This window comes from Cricetulus griseus, assembly GCF_003668045.3.
Source record: "Cricetulus griseus strain 17A/GY chromosome 1 unlocalized genomic scaffold, alternate assembly CriGri-PICRH-1.0 chr1_1, whole genome shotgun sequence".
Classification (NCBI taxonomy): Eukaryota; Metazoa; Chordata; class Mammalia; order Rodentia; family Cricetidae; genus Cricetulus; species Cricetulus griseus.
The window spans coordinates 201,863,482-201,883,115 of NW_023276807.1; positions in this window are offsets into that span (position 1 = coordinate 201,863,482).

Here is a 19,634-nt window from a genome sequence, read left to right on the forward strand (position 1 = left end):
TAATCCAAGGTACTGCATGGGTGGGACAAAGCTCAGTGACATCTTAGTGACATTCAGCAAAATCTATTGATTTGTAGATATTAGAATATCTTATGTTCTCACTGAACTGCCCCTCTGTCGCTCTGCTAGTCTATCCCAGTTGTGGCCTGGAATGTCTCAGTGTCTGTGATTGAAATAGTCCCAAGCAGTCCCCTAACCCCATTGCCTACCAAATCAAATCCCGATGCAGAGAGAAAAGAAAGTTTACCCCTGACTTCAACATTTGGACTATTTCTTGAAACCACTTTTTTTTTTTTGACCCAGTATTGAACTTTCCTTATGATGATTGACAGTGAGAATATCCATTCCCTTCAGGAGAAACCCCACTTGTACCTCACAGGGGTGTGGTCTGACATATAATCATTTGACATAAGCACATTCCCTAAAGTCCAGGTTATTTGGTCTTAAATAACACCATATGTGCGCTAGCAGCTGCCCTGACAATGTGACTTTTCGTCTTCTCTTACCACCTGGGAGGGGGAACCACCCCTGGGTGACCTGACAGTAGAAGGACTCAAGGAGGGGGCTATGTAAGCTTAAGGAAAGCAGGTGGGACAAAGTGATCTAAGGAGGAGGAAAAGTGAGCAAAGAGATCCGGCTAAAATGCAAATAACAAGTGAGGTGCAGTTTTCTCCTAATCCTTCTAAACAACGAGAATTAAACAGAGCTAGAGAGATTACCTGTTCCTGTGAATTGTATGTACACTGACCACGAGGAGATTAGCTATTGTTGATGCAAATGAACACAGTTGAAGACTGACTTTGGGTGGCTTAATGCTGTCTTCTTGTAAACTCTAGCCCACAACATTCCTTAGCATTTCTTTTCCTTTATAGAACTGTTGTGTGAGTTTTAGAAATAACCCCATTATGTGTTGGGGAAGCAGGTTTTTCTACAAAAGGCTTTTCGGATGTTGGGGAACAGAAAGACTAATTCATGAGAAGCCCTTGCTGTTTATTGAATTTAATACAAAATCTTCTATTTGTATAGCTAACAGACATTTCCCACACATGATCTTGTTTGATCCTTCTATCAGCCTTGGGGTTAGCCAGAGCTGTGTAACTATTCCCATTTTAATTTGGCAAGCTGAAGCCTGGAGAAACGATGTGGCTAAAACATAACGAAATCTGTCCTCGGACCAATATGTGACTCTAAGTTTAATCTTCTGTCTGGTTTTTAAAAAAATGTTAGAGGTTAAAGTAAGGGTTTCAGTGACATTGAGCCAATGGCTGACTGCCTACATGGATTAGGCAGCAATTTCATCATAACGGGCATTTTCTGACTTCTTCCTAGGATTCCGAGTGCTTTTTAGACCAGACACCATATAAGTGTTTTACACACTCACTCTCTCACACACACACACACATTATAGACACACAGTGTCACACATAGACACCCACACTGACACACACAAACACACACATAGGCACAGGCAGACAGACACACAAATCGACACACATACACTGACACACATAGACATGCACACAGACACACAGACACACAGCCACACAGCCACACAGCCACACAGCCACACAGACACACAGACACACAGACACACAGACACACAGACACACACACACACACACACACACACACACACACACACACGCACACACACACATCTCTTCGTTCTTCGTTCTTTTATTCATTCATTCCTCACATGTGCTGACTTTGCATTTCACCCCCCTTGACTTCACTTGATCTTAACTTGGCCACTAGTGTTCATCATTTTAGTTAGTAATACTTTTACTTCTCAAGCCCCACCATCAGCTCTTTTTATGAGAAGAATCTAAATCTTCCTGTGGCAAACAAGTTTCTTTCTTCTTCTTGCTTAGTGGCACCTATTTTTCTGAGAAGACACAGAGGGTTTCTGTCTCCTGTTATGACTAACACCTAAGGCTTTGGAACAAGAGGCTAAGAGAGAGCCACAGTTGCCTGGTGGGAAGTAAGTAAGCCACTGGGAAGGGTGTAGGAACCTGGGCACAGCCATAATGAAGCTGCATCGTGCTACAGTATGCAGAGGGCCTCCAGGAAGTTTCTATTAGTAAAAATTCCCCATGGCTTTCCCATGCCTGTCAAGACTTGCACAGCTTTGGACTTGACCTGATGGGTGATGAGGGTATGAAGAACAGACATAGACATATGCACAGAAAAACTAGGATCAGATTGGCCTTGGCCTTTAATCGAGGCCCACCAGCAGCCCAGAAACTCAGTACAATTCTTATATATCCCTGAGCAAGGAGATGCATTTATTGTATGCAGCTGAAAGAGGGCTAGCTCATCTCAAGGGAGGGCTTGTAGGGGAGTGGTTTCAGATGCAGGCCTTCAGGAGGTAGAAGGTGTGGTGGATAGTTTCAGCTAAAGGTCAGGTGTTCCCAACATCCACACTTGGACCAGAGGCTTTGCAATTCCTCTGAGCCTGACCTGAGGGAGGTTTTGCCATTCCTATGAGTCTGAAGTATCCTTAACATGTCAATAATACACATTTAGTCAGGACTTGATCAGCTCCCCATACACGGCTTCTATGGCTTCCCTGTCCTCTTTGGCCTGCTCTGCAAACCAGCTCTTAGATACATCTTGGCAATTCATCATATGCTTGTAACGTTTTTGAGTATTGAATTTACAGGATTCGAAAACCTGGTTACCCCATATAAGTAAGCATAATGATTGAGTGTTCTGGAGTAGTAGAACTGGTATAGATAACTCCGGTATATCATATGTCTATAAGATTTGCTGGTGGTGAAGTCTAGGGAAATGAGGGATGGCTGGCTGAATGAATAGAGACGTTAGAGGGAAGAGAGGAAGGAAGAGATAGATAGGGATAGATAGATACCTCTATCAGCATTTTGAAGTTTTTCCTCATTTTCATAGAAAACCTGAGATGAGACCGAGTGGGGAGATTTTATAGGAGTGAGAGTTCACACCCAAGAAGGAGTAGGGCTTCCCAAGAGTGCATCTCATTTCTGGGCTTTTGGATAGCTCATCTTATGGGTAGACTTCAGTGGAGGGAGGATTATTCACTACTCAAGCAAGTGGGAAGATTAGGACTTTTAGGGATGAGCTGGGGTTTTCTTTGAATATGGTTTGCTCCTTGTTTCTGTCTTTACCTGGAGTTTTTATATGTGTCACTGAGATAGATGAATAGATAGAGCAGACAACTAAATCAGCAGAGCTAATAGTCTGAAGCAGGGATCCTTAACAGGCATTTTGGTCAGCCTTAGTGGATCCAGCTGGATTAAATGGTAATGGACTGTCCTACTTTAATTGCAGTTCTGACATGACACCAACTTCTAGTCATTATGCAGTTTCCTGTTATACCTATCCAGATTCCTTGATAATTATCTACAAATCTCCATCTTAGAAAAACAGAGATAGAATCTATCTGCCTGTCTATCCTTGTTATTGGGTGCTCTTTCTCTCCCCTTCCCTCCCCATTCTTTTACCTATCTATTGAGATGTGGTAAGATGAAATCTGTGGTAAGCCATCTTGGAGATTCAAGTAGTAGTTGATGTTTCCATCTTGAGTCTGAAGCTGAGAAAAAAAAATCCTTTCATTTTGGAGGTGCAATTTCTTCTTTTTTAGGAAACCCCAGTATTACTCTTCAGGTGTCCAAGTGGCTGAATGAAACCCACACACATTATCATTCTAGCTTTTAACTTCATGTCAAGTCATTTATTTTGGTAGGTTAAACTGATACTCTGCTTTTATAAAAAGGATACAAAAAGACAAAGCTTAGCTTGGTACCTGGACATGTTTAAATGGCCAGTTCATGTTGGTTATATTAAGATTTTTGCCAAGTTTCAACTAAATTTACCTCTGAACTGAGACTCAGACAGAGTAATTTGATCTGTTCTTATGTTTACTTATTTACTATTAGAATTTAACTTAATATACAGACTTTGACAGCTTAATGTTAAAATATGTACCAATAAATAATGCACAAAGACAATAATGGTAAAAAATAATAAACAATAAAATATCACCAATGATTCTATAATCCCAACTGAGGTATTCATTTTTTTCTTCTCTGTCCTTATGTATTTACAAACATGTTATTTCTAGAGCTATATTCCAAATGGATGACAGATTGCACTGGGATACTTTTCAGAGGACATGAAAGATGTTAAGATATCAACTAGACAAAGTGTGTGCTGTTGGAAGATGACATCTCACCATATCTCATTTTAACAGAAGCCTGAACAGCTGGGTGGTTTGTCCCTTAGTGGGGCAGCTAGGCAGAAGAGTCCTCTCAGAGTGTTTTGTTCAGTTGCTGTCCTGCAGAAAGGCTAGTTGAAGGAGTAGAGAGCTCATGAGTAAATTGTAGGTATAGTCTGCCAAGGAGGAGACAGATTGAGATCCAGATCTGCATTTTTATTTATGCAATCTTTTTGTCCAGATAAACTGTGTTGTGTTCCTTTAACATGCTGTGTATCTGACACTGGGGATATATCCATACACAAAGCAGATCTGCCATCTGGTAGTAGTAGACTAGATGGACAGATGGGCAGAAATAAGGAACATAAGGATCACCCCAGGATGGAGCCTCTAACTGAGGGTTAGGTGTGATCAGGTGATGGGAGTCGGCAGAGGGACTGATATGTCATGAGGATATTCTAAGATGTGCTATGGAGGCTGTGTAGGAGTAGGCCAGGTGAGGGGCTTGCACACCAACAGTTCAGTGCATTTTCCTCTTGGTAGCAGAAAAAATGCTTTTGCAGGAAATAGAAGGCACATGTTTTACTATTTCAGGAAAGCCCTTGAACCTCAGGTAAAGCTATAGGAACGTACAAGGTCCCTGTTTGTAATCCCATGGCTGGCAAAACTGATGATAGTTTCTGGCTGTGGGAAGAGTGTGAAGGTGAGAGGGTCTACATTAAGGAGCTTGCACTTAATTCTGTGGTCATGAGGACTCACAAAATGTTTCGGTTTTATATTTTAATTTTTATTTGTTCCTTGAGAATTTTGTATGATGTGTTCTGATCATATTCATCCCCTTCCTCCAACTCTTCCCAGATCCAACCAGTTCCCTACCCACCAAGCTTTGTGTCTTAAAAAAACAGAAACAAAAACAAACATCAAAACAAATGTCTGCTGTCCAAATATTCTTGAATGTGTAGCCTTCCACATTAACTATGGTTAATCCACCAGGGCCTCCACTCTTTGAGAAAACTGTCTCTCTCTTTCCCAGCAGCTGATGATTAATAGCTCCTGGGCTAGGAGTGGGGCTTTGTGTCCATGCCCACCTCTGCATGCTGGGATTTGACTTGGGCTAGCACAGGTCTTATGCATGCTGGGATTTGACTTGGGCTAGCACAGATTTTATGCATACTGGGATTTGAGTTGGACTAGCACAGGTCTTATGCATGCTGGGATTTGGCTTGGGCTAACACAGGCCTTGTATATGCTGTCATAACTGCTGTGAGTTCATGTGCAGCTGCTCTGCTATGTCTAGAACAGCCCCCACCCCATTTTTTTGTGGTCACCCACTGCCTTTAAGATGAGAGCTTTTTCTTACTGGTCATAGACAAGAGAGGTCGAGAGTCACACTCTAGCTTGTCTAGAGTAGAGAAAGGATCCAGGCTGTGGGGATCACATGGTAAGGTATTGTTGCTGAGAGTGATCCCCAGTCAAAACATCCCAGCTGGAGGAAATGTTTTAAGGAGAGGAGTGTCATGTGACTGACTCCAAGCAAATAATATAATGATTCAACTTCTGTTTTATAATATATGAATGAAGAACAATGCTAGTGCCCATCTAGTGGGGTGGCACTAAATATTAGATAAGAGGATATATGTAGTCTGTTATCTCGTCTTGATTCAGAGAAACTTTCCATGCATGTTACTCATTATTGATTTATATAATCTTCTGTATGATGTATATAATTCAGAGGTTATGAAGGTAATTTACAGAGTTGGGCATTTATCACAACAATCCAAATTTGAATTCTAACCATCTCTGTAAAATATTGTGATGAAATTTTTAGTCATCTCTTGTTACAGCCCCCAAGCCCTAGTCTGTCAGGATTCCATCTTCCATATCTTCTTTTCCTCCTGGATTCTGGAGCTCAATTCCAGGACTTTCTTTATATTAGGTATATTGTTAATTTTCTCAGTGAGGTGAGAACATGCCTGACAAAAGCAATTTAAGGAAGGATGGGACTGTTTTGGTTTCTAGTGTTAGGGTCCATCGTGACAGCGAAGCAATATTGGCCAATGTAAGGAAAAAGAGTTGACTATACTGTGTCCTCAGGAAGCAGAGAGATGGACCTTGGTGTCAGCTCACTGTCTCCTTTTGTATTAAGTCTGGAACTCCAGCTTGTGGGATGGTGTGCTGCCTCTCATATTCAGAGTGGATCTTCCCACCTAAGTTTTACCTCTTCAGAAATGCCCTCACAGATACACACAGAGGTGTATTGTCTAGAGAATTCTAACTCACATCAAAGTAACAGTGAGGATTAATCATTGCACCAGGCAAGCACTGTACCACTGAGCTACATCCTCAGCTGTTGCCGTAGATTTCTGAATATGTTTCCTGAGTGCAATCAGAAAGAATGCAGTCTTTTGTGTCTGGTTTCTTTCACTTAGTATGATGCTTGTAGAGTTCATCTGTGTTGGAGTATGATTGTTACTCTTATTTCTTTTTGTTGTTGAATGGAAAGAATACATATATGGCCATACCGTATTTTGTCATTCCATTCACCAGTTGGTGGACATTTGCAGTGTCTCCAAACAAACGCTGCCATGAATACTTGGGCATAAATACTTGTGTGCACAAACTATATAATATCCCAGTTTTAAAAGTCTACAATGCTAAGAAACAACCAAGCAGTTGAAGATTACCACTGAATCCAGCCTCAGTTCTTCTCCTTGGGAAATAGCCTTTTCTAGGTGTTTGGGAGATGCACACTGACCTACATTTAACAGAGACCTCACATTTTCAGTTACAAGATCAAAAGATGACTTTAATAAAATACTTCATCAAAAGTAGATCAGGGATTGACCTCACCGCTTCTGAAGGTTGAATGTGACTAGAATCTAAGAGCTTCCATAGATACTGCTTAACTGCAGGGAGAACCCTGAGGAGGGCAGTGGTGTGGTCGTACGAGCCTTTCACACTATACACAAAGAGATCAGTGTCCTGTAAAGCTGCCAGTGCGTGGAGGCCGTACAGCCAGTTCTCTTGAGTCAACCATCTTTAACTGCCCTGGGAGCCGGGTCTGTTCTGTTTCTCGAGGCCAATTCAGAAATAGAAAGAGAGCCTAGGCTTGGGATGCCTCTCTGCTGAGTGCTACAGCTCCAGATGCTGGGAAGTCCTAGGAAGGTGACTTGCTTTAAGCCAAGGAAATTTCCAAATAGGGTTTCAGAGGGTGGTGACCATGCAGAGCTTGTGGGGAAGGCTGGAAGTCCTGAGTGAGTGAGTCACCAAATCCTACACACTCTCCTGTCTGGAGAGATCTAGATGCTCCCAATCCCATTAAGTTTATGACTTTTGATTCTTGTTCTGTTCTTGGAGTAATACCTTTTTAGTCAGATGCGAACAGGTTAGACCTGTGGGTGACATTTTGGGTGAAGGAGGCCAACTGGGACTTATGTCTTATTGGGATACATGCTTCATTATAGCTTTCCCCTAAAAGAACTGGGCTCTACTCTCTTGACAGCAAGTTGTGGAAAATTAGACACATTCTGTGGAAAGCCCGAGTTAACATTCAAGTCTCAAAATCTGATCTTAGGTCAAATATCTCTTGCTTTTGCCAGTAAAAAGAGCCCAGATGTTTTTCTATTTACTTAGGCAAACCCCTGAAACACAAGTTAGTGATATGAAACTTTACATTTGCAATGTTAAGAACCCGTACTTGGAAAGGCACAGCATGAAATATACACTGTGAAATGGGAGGTCGGGATGTTGAACTCCGTTTAGAACCACAGTCTTTGACTTAAGAATTTTGATGGGGTCTTCATGTTGGTTGAGCGCCTTGGTCCTAATATCATTGACAGAATTAAATCATGATATTAAAACACTGAAACACTAATGCTTTGTTTTTATTGGCAAGAACCAAAATGATCTAATACTAATGCCACAAACATCAGTCACTTTTTTTCCCGATGAATAAGATGAACTTTGGCTGCTTATGATAGTAAATTTAATAATGTCAGTGATTTGAACTGTTTCAATTCACAATGTGCAGAAATGTGTTTCTCTGTCTCTCTCCTGCTCTCCCTCTCCCTGTCTTTCTCCCCCTCTCTCTTTTTTACTCTGTATTACTGCTGTTAGTAAGTTTTGTGGCAAATAAGCCTAAATACATAGGTCAGAACATATCATTCACATGTACCATGTGCATGCCAAACCCAGTACCCTGTTGGGCTCCTCTCACAGGTGGTCTGAATTTGCTTCTAGCTGGACCTGTAAGCAGATTTAATATTTCATAAGCACTGCTCTGTCTCATGCCTCCATTATTGACACCACATGGAAGTCAGGAAATTGGTTCTTTCTGGGAACAGTTTGCAGAAATATGCAGCCTGTCAGCCCCTTTCTCATGGGTGCATTAACAGAGAGGCTCACAATTACAGGTAACGAACCTTCTCCAGATGTGTGCAGCAACTCAGCTCCAACTTTATCTCCAGGCCTGAAGATGGACTTGACAAGATGGATTATTTGTGGCTGTATTGTAATAAGTTTGTGAAATTGGAATTCCCAACGATGGTAATGGAGGGTGAGGAACCAGCAGCTGGGCAATGGAGAATTTCTTCTCGAAGTAAACAATACATAAGAGCAGCAATGCCAAGTGCAGATCAGCTGTGGCATTTTCCTGCTTTGGACACCAACTTGTCCAGACTGTTTCTAATTTTTCCCCTTTTATGATTCTGTTTATGTTACACACATTAAAGTTAAGTCATGTCTTTAATAAGATGGAAACTGGAAGTGAGATTTGGAAATGACTGAATCGACCTTCTTAACTTGTTTCTTCTCATGGAAAGCACAAAAACAACTGACAGAAAGGGATATACCAAAGAAAACAATTTTAATTGTCGGCTTCATGGAAAATCCAATCCAGTCTTTCATTCATTCTCTTCCAGGTAGATTTTCTCTATATGGCTGAGGGCTTAACTTAGCTGAGAAGCCCCTGAAGGATCACTAAGTGTCTGTAAGAAAGGATCTAGCAGTAAGTGATGCTGATGTTTTCTTAGTCTCAAAAGGCAGGGAGGTTTTTCCAGGATAATGTAATTGGGAGTCAGCTTCCCTCACATTTTATGGGTAGATGATTGCAAGGGAATATTCTTTTATTCTCTCACATTTTATGGGTACATGATTGCAAGGCTATTTTTCAACTTTTCTTTTAAATCCCAAGTCCCCTGGGTTGATAGTTACAAAATTGGTTTCCTTTGGGAGTTATTTGTACATCTTCTAGGTTGGCACTCTTAGTTATTTGATGTTGATGTCCTAGATAAAATTCTTCAAGTCCAGCTGTTGGGATTTAGCTTAATATGTTTGGACAGAGGGATTTCCTATGTCATTGAAGAGATGGAATCAAAACAGAATTAGTCATTCTAGCATCTTCTATTTATAGCCTAGCTATTATTCAGATGCATTGTTGAAGAATGATGTAGACAAGATTTTTTTCTTTCATTTTTTCTTTTGTAACTAGAACTCTTTTTGTATCATGTGGATTTAACTTTGGTTTCTAACTTAGACAGACAAAACACTTAACAAAATATTACTATCAAAATGAAAAATTACCCATTAAGTCATCCCATCTCCATTTGCAAATTAAACATTTGTCAGTACAAAGTATGTGGGATGACTAGAAGTCAGGGATGACTTACATGAAAGTGACAGGGGTTGAAAAGGTCAATTTGAAAAATTATTTGCATGGGTTGTTCATGAATAATAGTCAAAGTCTTGGGAATATCTAAATAGAATCCTACTTTAATCACTTAGTTTAATGTCAGCATTAAAGTTAGCCTGCTAATTTACTGAGAGTCATGATTTAAAGTATTTTTGTTTGGGGGGTATGTTAAGTGATTTGTTTTTTGAAGGTGGTGGGGGTGAGAGTAGAAACTTTGGCTGTGCAGGGTAAGTGGAGGATTAGGTAGATTGGCTAGATAAATTGTGGGAGTTCCATGGGCCACTCATTTCTTCCTCTCTCTGTGTGTCTGTCTGTCTTTCGTCTCTCTGTCTCTCTGTCTCCTCCTAATCTTTCCAGTTACTCTGGAGACAGTTGGGATGGCAGTAGACTGGAGGATAAGTCTTTCGAGCAGGAGAAAATTCTGGGGGAGAACTCCATGAGCTGTTATTTGATTAGTGTGGTGTGCTAGACTAGACTGTCCATGGCTGTGATTTGATTAATGTGGTGTGCTAGCCTAGACTGGAGATGATGGTTAGTGATAACTGGAATCCGAATTGGTAGAATCCATTGATAGAATACAAGGAAGTCTGTATCAAGCCCAGAAAGGCCTTTCTCAATCCCATACAGCACCAGATCTTGGTGTGTGTGTGTGTGAACTTCCACAATGGTGTGTCTTTAAGGCACACCATTGCAAATATGTTGGTGAGTAGAGGTCAGAGACAAACACCTTCATTAAGCAGCAATATTTATGATTAGAAGATTGTGCGATCATCAAAAAGGACCTGTCTGGAGACCTGGAAGAGTAGTGACAAGATTTGGTCCCTTATAAAGAGATGGCTGGCAAGGAAGTAGACAACTGTAGCACCCTGTCAAGAAAGTGGCTAATGGATAGAGGAAGTAGAATGAAAACCAGGAGCTTGGGAGGGTAGTGAAGTCATCAAGAATTGGTACTTCCAGCACAGTCTGTCTAGGAGAAGACAATTATATCACAGGGATCATAGGTGGCTTTTTAAAAAATTAACATAGATTACCATGTCAGCACCAATAGATTAAATGTACTGGTAGGATTAAGGCTGCTGATAGATTTCTGTGCTGGGAAGAGAACTGGCTTGGATGCTGAACATGTAGATCAAATCTCAAATATTGTACCTGCTTGGCCTTGGGAAGTTGCTTTCTCTTTAGAGGTAATAGAAGGCCTTGTGACACAGAACAGCTATCCTTCATGGAGAAAGTGCTTGAGTATTATTGTCTCAGTTAGGGTTTCTATTGCTGTGATAAAACACCATGGTGAAAAGCAATGTGGGGTGGAAAAACTTAGAACTCCCAGGTCACACTGTATCCCATAGAGAAGTCAGGCCAGGAATTCAAGGGAGGAACCTGGAGGCAGGAACTGAAGCAGAAACTATGAAGGTACTGCTTACTGACTTGTGCAGACTGCTTTCTTATAGCACTCAGGACAGCCAGCAGAGGGGGCACTGTCCACAGTGATCTGGAACCCCAATATCAAATCATCAACTAAAGTGTGTGTGTGTGTGTGTGTGTGTCTGTGTGTGTGTGTGTGTCTGTGTGTCTGTGTGTCTGTGTTTCTGTGTATGTGTTTTTCAGGCTTTTCTTTTGTCTCTCCCCATTAGTTTTATTCTTTTTCTAAAGAGAGGGAGGGAAAGAAGGTGTGGAGTTGGATGGGTGGGGAGATTGGGAGGATATGGCAGGAGATGAGGGAGGGAAAACTGTGATCAGGATCTATTGTATGAAAAACATTTATTTTTCAATAAAAGAGGAAATGCCTCATATTTTCTTGATTGAGATTTCCTTTTCCTAAATTAATCTAGATTGTGTCAATCTGGCATAAAACTAGCCAGCACAAGTGATACCTTGTCAACCTGACACATAAATGCATCACTATTCAACAACAACCTTTCCTTTCTCATTTGTTCCCGATATGGCGTGTTAGTATTAACATCACAATATAAACTATTCCAACTTTAAAAAGTCCCTGAGTCTTTAAAAATTCAAATACTTTAAAATTGCAGTCCCTTTAGAATGCCTAAAGTCTCTTTCAAAGTTTCCCTAAAATATCCAAAATCTCTCTAAAATATGCAAACTCTCTTCTAAAATTTCTATAAAATTCCAAAGTCCTTAACTGTGGGCTCCTATAAAATAAAAGGTCTGGAACCCATTTACAACCCGTTTGTCTCCGATGGGCTTAGACAGTTCCATTTCTTCAGCTCTGCCACCCACAGCACATACAATATAATATATCTCAAAAACTCAGACTGACTGCACTCCACTGTAGATGGAAGTTTCTGTCACTACTAGTCCTGAGGCTATTTTGTCCCAAATAAGCACACAGATGCTTATATTAACTATAAACTGTTTGGCCAATGGCTTAGGCTTCTTACTGGCTAGCTCTCTCTTAACTATTAAACCATAACTATTAATCTGTTTATCTTCACATGGTCTTGGCTTACTGGAGAATGCCTGGGTGTCCTACCTTCCCAGTAGCTACATAGCATCTCTCTGGTGACTGCTTCTCTGCCTTTCCTCTTCCCAGAATTCTCCTAGTCTGTAGCTCTGCCTATACCTGGCTACTGGCCAATCAGCGTTTATTCATCAACCAATAAGAGAAACTTACATTCACAGCATACAGAAGGACATCCTCCATAACTCCTTGGCTATTGCTGTCTTTGGTGGTAGTCCCATGGTATTAGCATTTCCAAAATGCTGGGGTCTTCCCTGCAACTGGCTGTACCTTTGCCAAAAACCTTTTCTGCCCCTTTTTGTAGGGACTTTGACCCTGCCATATGGTGCCAACCCTCAACTTCTCTCTACTACTCTTTCAATCCTGAAGGTTCTACTGCAACTGAGATTTCATGCACACTAATGGTCTTTTCTGGTCTCTCACAGTGCCAAACCTCAGCTCCTTTCTATGATCCCTTCATGCCTTCAAAACCAGTACCTGGAGAATTCTTTTATATTATCAAGTTCAGCATGGTCAGGTACAACGTTGGCCACCTCTACAACACAACTTCTGCATACTGACTCTGAGGAAACGCTCCCCACAAAATTTTGCCTCAGTGATGCTGGACGCTTCCACATCACTGCCGATTCTTCAGCCCTATATGACAGTGTTGGCTATCCCAGCATGTTAGTGCTTCTGGTACCTTGTTAACCACAGCTGTTTATTCAGCTCCAGATGACCAGACCAGAACCACAAATTCTTAGTGCAAACTACCACATAAGTAGCCCTAATAGTCTTTGCTTTGCTCTGAAAGTCCACAGTCAGGCCTCCATCATCTGCACTGCCTTCAGCATTCTTCCATGTTTCTACAACAGCCCATTAAGCTCTGAACACTTAATGGCTTTTCTAATCCACAGTTCCAAATGCCTTCTATAACCCTCCCCCAAAATAGCATGGGCAGCTCTGCCACAGCAATACCCCATTTGGTGGTACCAATTTTTGTCTCAGTTAGGGTTTCTATTGCTGTGATTAAAATTCCATGACCAAAGCATCTCGAGGTGCTTATAACTCTTATGTCACACTCCATTAAGCCCGCAGGTCAAGCTGGTGAGAACGGTTATTTTAGTTGGGGTTCTCTATTCTCAAAAAACTAGAGTAAGTCAAGTTAACACACAACTATTATCAGCTATTAAATATGTTTTGAGAAGTCTTTAGGAACTCTTATACCAAAAAACCATGCTAATAGCCTCCAATAAATCACGGGTTACTCTGGGGAGCATACATTCTGAATAATAATTATATAAAATCTTCAGACATGTCTATTTTGATAAATAGGAGACCATGCCACCATCAAGATATGTCTTGCCATTAAGGGAACTTACCTGTGTATTGGAGGGAAAGTATAATAACATGGGAGTCATGGAAGGTGATTATCAGAAAAGCCAAGGAAAGAAGGGGAGGGGGCTTATCTAATTGGAATAATAAGGGGAAACTTTATTCGTAGACGTAGTTGGACATTGGTGATTGTGGAGGATTTGAATAGGGAGATATATGGAGGCCTCTCCAGGTAAAGACATATGAACGAAGCTCAGAAGTTTGAGAGCAAAAACTGTAAGAATTGTATCAGTACATAATTCATTTTGGAGAATGAGGTGAGTCAAGATAGCCAAGGCAGAATCTACTGTCTTGATGATAATGAAGAATGGAAGATTTGGTATCAGTCATCCTTACATGTTGTAGTATGCTAGAATATAAAGATGAGAAATAAAGGAAAACACTCATGTGGGAGATGAAGAACTAAGGTAAATGGATTTGAACTATTTATTTTTTAGGTTCATTGTGGAAATAAAGATAAATTATGCTCAGAATGAGAGAAGAGCTGTGGACAAACCCAGCATTTCTATGAGCACAAAAAGAAACTGCAGGATATTTACTCAGTACTATGTTTAGGAATCTATTCTTGGTGCTTTAACATGAGGGTAGCTTAGACAGGAATGGGGATCAAAATTGAGTGTTGTTATGGTTTCAGTGAAAGATTACCAAGATTAGGTTGAACTAAGGGCATGTCCATGGAAGATTATCTTGATTCCTTTAGTTAGAATATAAAGACCCACCCACTATGGATGGCATCATTACCAAGGAAGGGAATTCTTATCTGTATAAAAATGGAGAAAATGAATTGAGAACTAGCATGATGGCATGAATCCATTGCTCTTTTCACAGTCAAATTCCTGCCTGCTTGACTTCCCCACAATGATTGACCATAACCTGGAACTGTGATTCAAATTAAGTTGCCTTTGTCAGGATATTTTTAACACAACAGTAGGGAAAAAAATGAAGACCAGTGTCAAGTACTACTGTGAATTCAGAAAAAAAAAAAGATGGAAGAATAAAGGTCTTAGGAGAGGGCACTCAATGAGCAGAGACAAGGGCAAGAGCAAAGTCTTTAGTATGTGGGTTGCTGCAATGGCTTTCAAAGTACAGTGTCTAGACCTGAGGTATCACGTAGTCATCAAATTCTTCTGCTCCATCCCAGACCATTCAGATCAAAAAGTCTGAGGAGAGAGTTTAGGACTCTGTGATATATTGAGGTACCTTGATTGGCTGGTAAAGCTGGAGAACCTTCCGTCTGCAAGACAGCTCAATGGATAAAAGTTGCTTATTGTCAAGACTGACGATTTGAATTTGATCCCCTGGGTTCACTTGGAGGAAGGAGAGGACTGACTTCCACAAAGCTGTCTTCTGACCTCCACATGCACACTGTGGCACATGTGACAGACAGCCTCCACCCTCGGCCAACTTTTGGATTTTAGATTGTGACAACACTTTCAGGCAAGGATGGCAAATGGGTTTTACTGTGTGCTATGTTTATTTAAAATGAGTATAAGAAATTCTATATTGGGATAAATTATGGAGTCACATCCCTTGTGGGGGAGAGAATCATAGTTAGCAATGTTGCCTATGGGTGAAGGAAGCCAGAATAGTGGAACACAAGGCATGGTTTTACCATCCTTCCAGAGGGACATGAGATCCTTTGGGCAGTTAGAGAAGCCTGGAAAAAGGAGAAAGCTGTTGAGGAGGTGCTAAAGTATAGGAAAGTATCTTCCAATCTTCCTTAGCGTCTACCACATTGCTATCTAACCTGAGTTATTCATACACTTAATGCCAATATGAATGCCTGCATCTTGTCAAAGCCCTAGGAAATATGATAAACTTGAGAGTTTAGGAAAAGAGAATAAAAAACTTCTGTGTAGAAATTTTATAGTTAGGTCTGCTGTTCTCTTCTGGAAGCCACTCCTTGCCATTTTGTACAGATAGAGAATACAAGTGAGACTCTGGCCAGGAATAACAGTGTCTGTTCCTCTCCTGGGTTCTCGGGGCTCCCCAAGATGGGGCAGAACAGCCCTGTTCTCTGGCAGCATTGTGTATCTGTCCAGTTATATAAACACTTGGCTTGGCTTCTTGAGTAGTGCTCTCGCATAGCCTGCTAGCCTACTTATCCTAATCAAGGGAGTTAAGTTTCTTTACATATTTTAGTTCTGTGGCAGCACAGTGACTATTTTAGAGTAAAATCTTTGGAGGAGATCATGAAGGGAAATTAAGCACGACACCTGGCATGAGGAGAATCAAATAATATCATGTAAAGCATGAGGGTTAGGCTCTTTTGCGTTAGATATGAACAAGGTTTTACTATTCAAACTTTACAAATCTGAATCAGTGATGAGTCTTTGGGTGTAGTTGGGAGGCAATCTACTCTTCTGGAAGTGTAAGTGCTGAGCCCAGGTCACTGCTGAGGGGCACACACTTGGGGGACAGGAGAAGTACATTTTAGTTTTGGCTTGAACATTATATTCAGTCTTCTCGCACAAGTCCCTAATTCTGCCTGCTAAATAAAAAGACTGAATACATAGAGTAAGTTCGTTTCTAGTTCTGTACATTGGGTTTGTCTTTATTTGTTCCAAACAAGCTATTGTCCTACACTCAATAGTGTAGGACAAGACAACTACCAGTGTCTTGTTGCTAATTGTACTTTCTTTTTGTCATGCACTGTTTATTCTTGGGGTCTAGTTATCTGTGATACTTCTTGGGAAACCCACATGGGATGCCTTTATAGTATAATTTAAAGTAAACATGAAAGGACTCACTGATTTCAAATGGGTCACCAAGAATTCTTGAAATTTCTCATATTACTTACTCCTTTGACTTAAAAACATTTAATTTTAATCTGTTTAATTGTTTACATTGCATTTTCCCCCACTACAGATTATCTAAGACAGAGTAAAATTTAAAGATCACAGAACTGTTTTTTTCTATAGAACTGGAGGCTGGGAAGTTGTCCTACCATCCTGTTTTATTTTTCCACTTGACACAGACTAGGGGCATCTGAGAAGAGGAAACCTCAGCTGAGAAAGTCCCCCTAACATACTGGCCTGTAGGTAAGCCTTTGGGACATTTTTTGGTTGATGATTGATTAACAAGGCCACTGTAGGTGGTGCTTTCCTGGGCTGGTGATCCAGATGCTATAAAAAAGCAGGCTGAGTAAGCCATGAGGAGCAAGCCATTAAGCAACATCCCTCCATGACCTCTGCATTAGCTCCTGCCTCCAGGTTCCTGTCTTGAGTTTCTTTCCTGATCTCCTTCTGTGATGGAGTGTGATCTGAGAATTGTGAGCTGAAACAAACCCTTTCTTCCCCAAGCTGCTTTTGATCATACTATTTATCACAGTATAGGAGCCCTGAAAAGGCCAAAATCAAGGTATCTGCATCTAGTAAGGGGCTTTTCTGATGCATTGTTCCATAGCAGAAGGCAGACAGGCAGGAGTCTACAAGGCAGCAAGAGCACAACAGAGGTTTGGCTTCACGTTTATAATAAGCTATTCTTTGTAATAATGACATATGTCTACCCCCGAGGGCAGTGCCCTTATGACCCAATCATCTTTATTTAGACCCCATCTTCTATTGTGGTTGCATTATGGATTGATTTTCCAAAGCATGAACTTTGGAAAACACATTCAAACCATTATGATAGGAAATGGATCTCTTCTGGGATTTTGGCCTTTCCTTGTGCTTAGGATTGACATGAATGGCACACACATCCTTTTTCCAATGCTTTGGAAAAGTGAAGTCAAATCTACATTCCCAATCAATAAAAAAAAAACAGTGCTATATTCTCTATTCCCTATAGAAATTAGATTCATTCTTAACAGATTCTTTGGGTAGATATGCTACCAAGCCTGTTTCAATGAATATATAAAACATTTTCACAGAGCATATATTCAAATGAATTGTGCAATACTGTTCTTGGGCAAAACCATTTTTTGGGGACATATGAAACTGAACCACCCTGCTTGCATGCTATGTATTTGCTTAGGGAATCTCCATCCACAGGAGATAAATTTCAGTCCAGCTAACATCCATTCTCAACTAGTGGAATTCAACTGAGTGATATTTCAGCTGTCTTTCATGGACTGACTTACTGAGGCCGGCCAGTTTAAAATGCTTAGTTATGTGTAGTCTTGGGACAGTCCAAGTATTTCTAAGAAGGGATCTAAAACATTTTATCATCCTAAGGACCATCATTAGGAAAAGCAGGTGTTGTCAGATGTGTTTGGAAAGAGGAACACTTATTCACTGATGGTGGGAGTACAAACTAGTACAGACACTATGGAAATCAGGATGGAGGTTCCTCAAACAATTAAAAATGAGAACTACTGCATGACCCAGCTCTATGACTCCTGGATATCTACCTAAAGGACTACACATACTCCCATGGTGATGCCTGCATAGCTATGTTTATTTCCACAATACCCTCAACAGCAAGGAAATGGAACCAGACTAGGTGTCCATCAAAAAATGATTGTGTAATGAAAATGTGAAGAAAAGTTAATGAAATTTGTGGAGAAATAGATCTGGAAAGTATATTAAGCAAGGTTACCCAGACTCACAAAGATAAAACTCACATACTCTTTCTCCTATGTGGACCCCAGCTCACATGAGTGCATACCAGTAGGTGTGAGTCCAGATCTAGGGTATGAAACTGGGGAGGAGACCATGAGAAAAGAAAAAGTGGTGTTGAGGAAATGGGGGAGACACAATAGGACCCATGCGGCAGAAAAACAGAAAAGAGGCCACTGGATGTGCGCAGACGGTGTGGGAGGGGGCAGAGGAATGGGGAGAAGGGATGGGGAGGAGAATCGACAAAAATCAGTCTTATTTAAAAAGGTCAGAATGAGATGCAATGCCTTGTATGCTAATAATAAGATACATAAAAAATTAAAGAGCACTTACACTTTTAGGTGGAGTTTTAAAGGCATATAAAATAGCATAGTTAGGCTTGTGTTTGGCAATGTGTTCAGCCGTTGAGGGGTCTGCGTGGGTGTAGGTTAGTTAACCTTTAAGAAATAGCCAGGACACTCTTAGCAGGACCCTGGAAGAACCTGTGCACTTGTAAACTTGGCATCCCTTAGCTGTGAATAGTTGCACCACACCAGATGAACTGCTAGGAATGACGAGAGTGCCAGGGAAAGAACTTGCTTATTTCTGACTCTTACGAGGGCCTAATCCAAATGACAGACACCCAACAGGCCAGCGGCTCAGCACTTGGAAAGCATCGAGACTCGAAGCCACCTGTGGTTGGTGATGGAAAGAAAGTGTCTACAGTTAAAAAAAAAAAAAAGTGTTATTTTGGGCTTCACACTCCAAGTAAAATGCCAGGGGCCTAAAGGTAGAAACTGCTTGAGTGACATCAAGGGTGAGCCCTTTGGGTTCTGGTATCTGTGTGACGTAGAAAGAGTGAACATATTCAACAGTATAATAAATAACTTAAAGGGGTAGATGGAGAGAACCAAATATATTTGACTTGGATGAGGAAAGAGAAGAGGGCTAAAACAGACATCTGCAGGTACTACAGGAAATGTTTGAGGTGGTGTGGAGAGGCACAGTTATCCCTGACATGATGAAATTGAGAAAAGGAAAACTCAGCCTGAATATCAGGAAAATATTTCTTACAAAATTTCCATAAACCTGCAAAAGGAATTGGGAGAAATCTTGTTATTTAAAATCATATGAAACTGGCTGGATCAACCACCCATTTTAGCCTCTCCCCTCTCCTACCAGTTCTCGATCTAAAATTTTCTATTTTCTTTGTTCTTGTTTGTGTTTGTAAGTTCTGAAAACTAGGCGTTCCTTGTGCAAATTTGAAGGTACTTCGTAGCTGTAAAATAAGCAATGGAAGATTCCCTGGGGTTGGAGGTGTAGAGTATTGGCAACATCCCTTTCTTCTTTCTAGAGCGCATT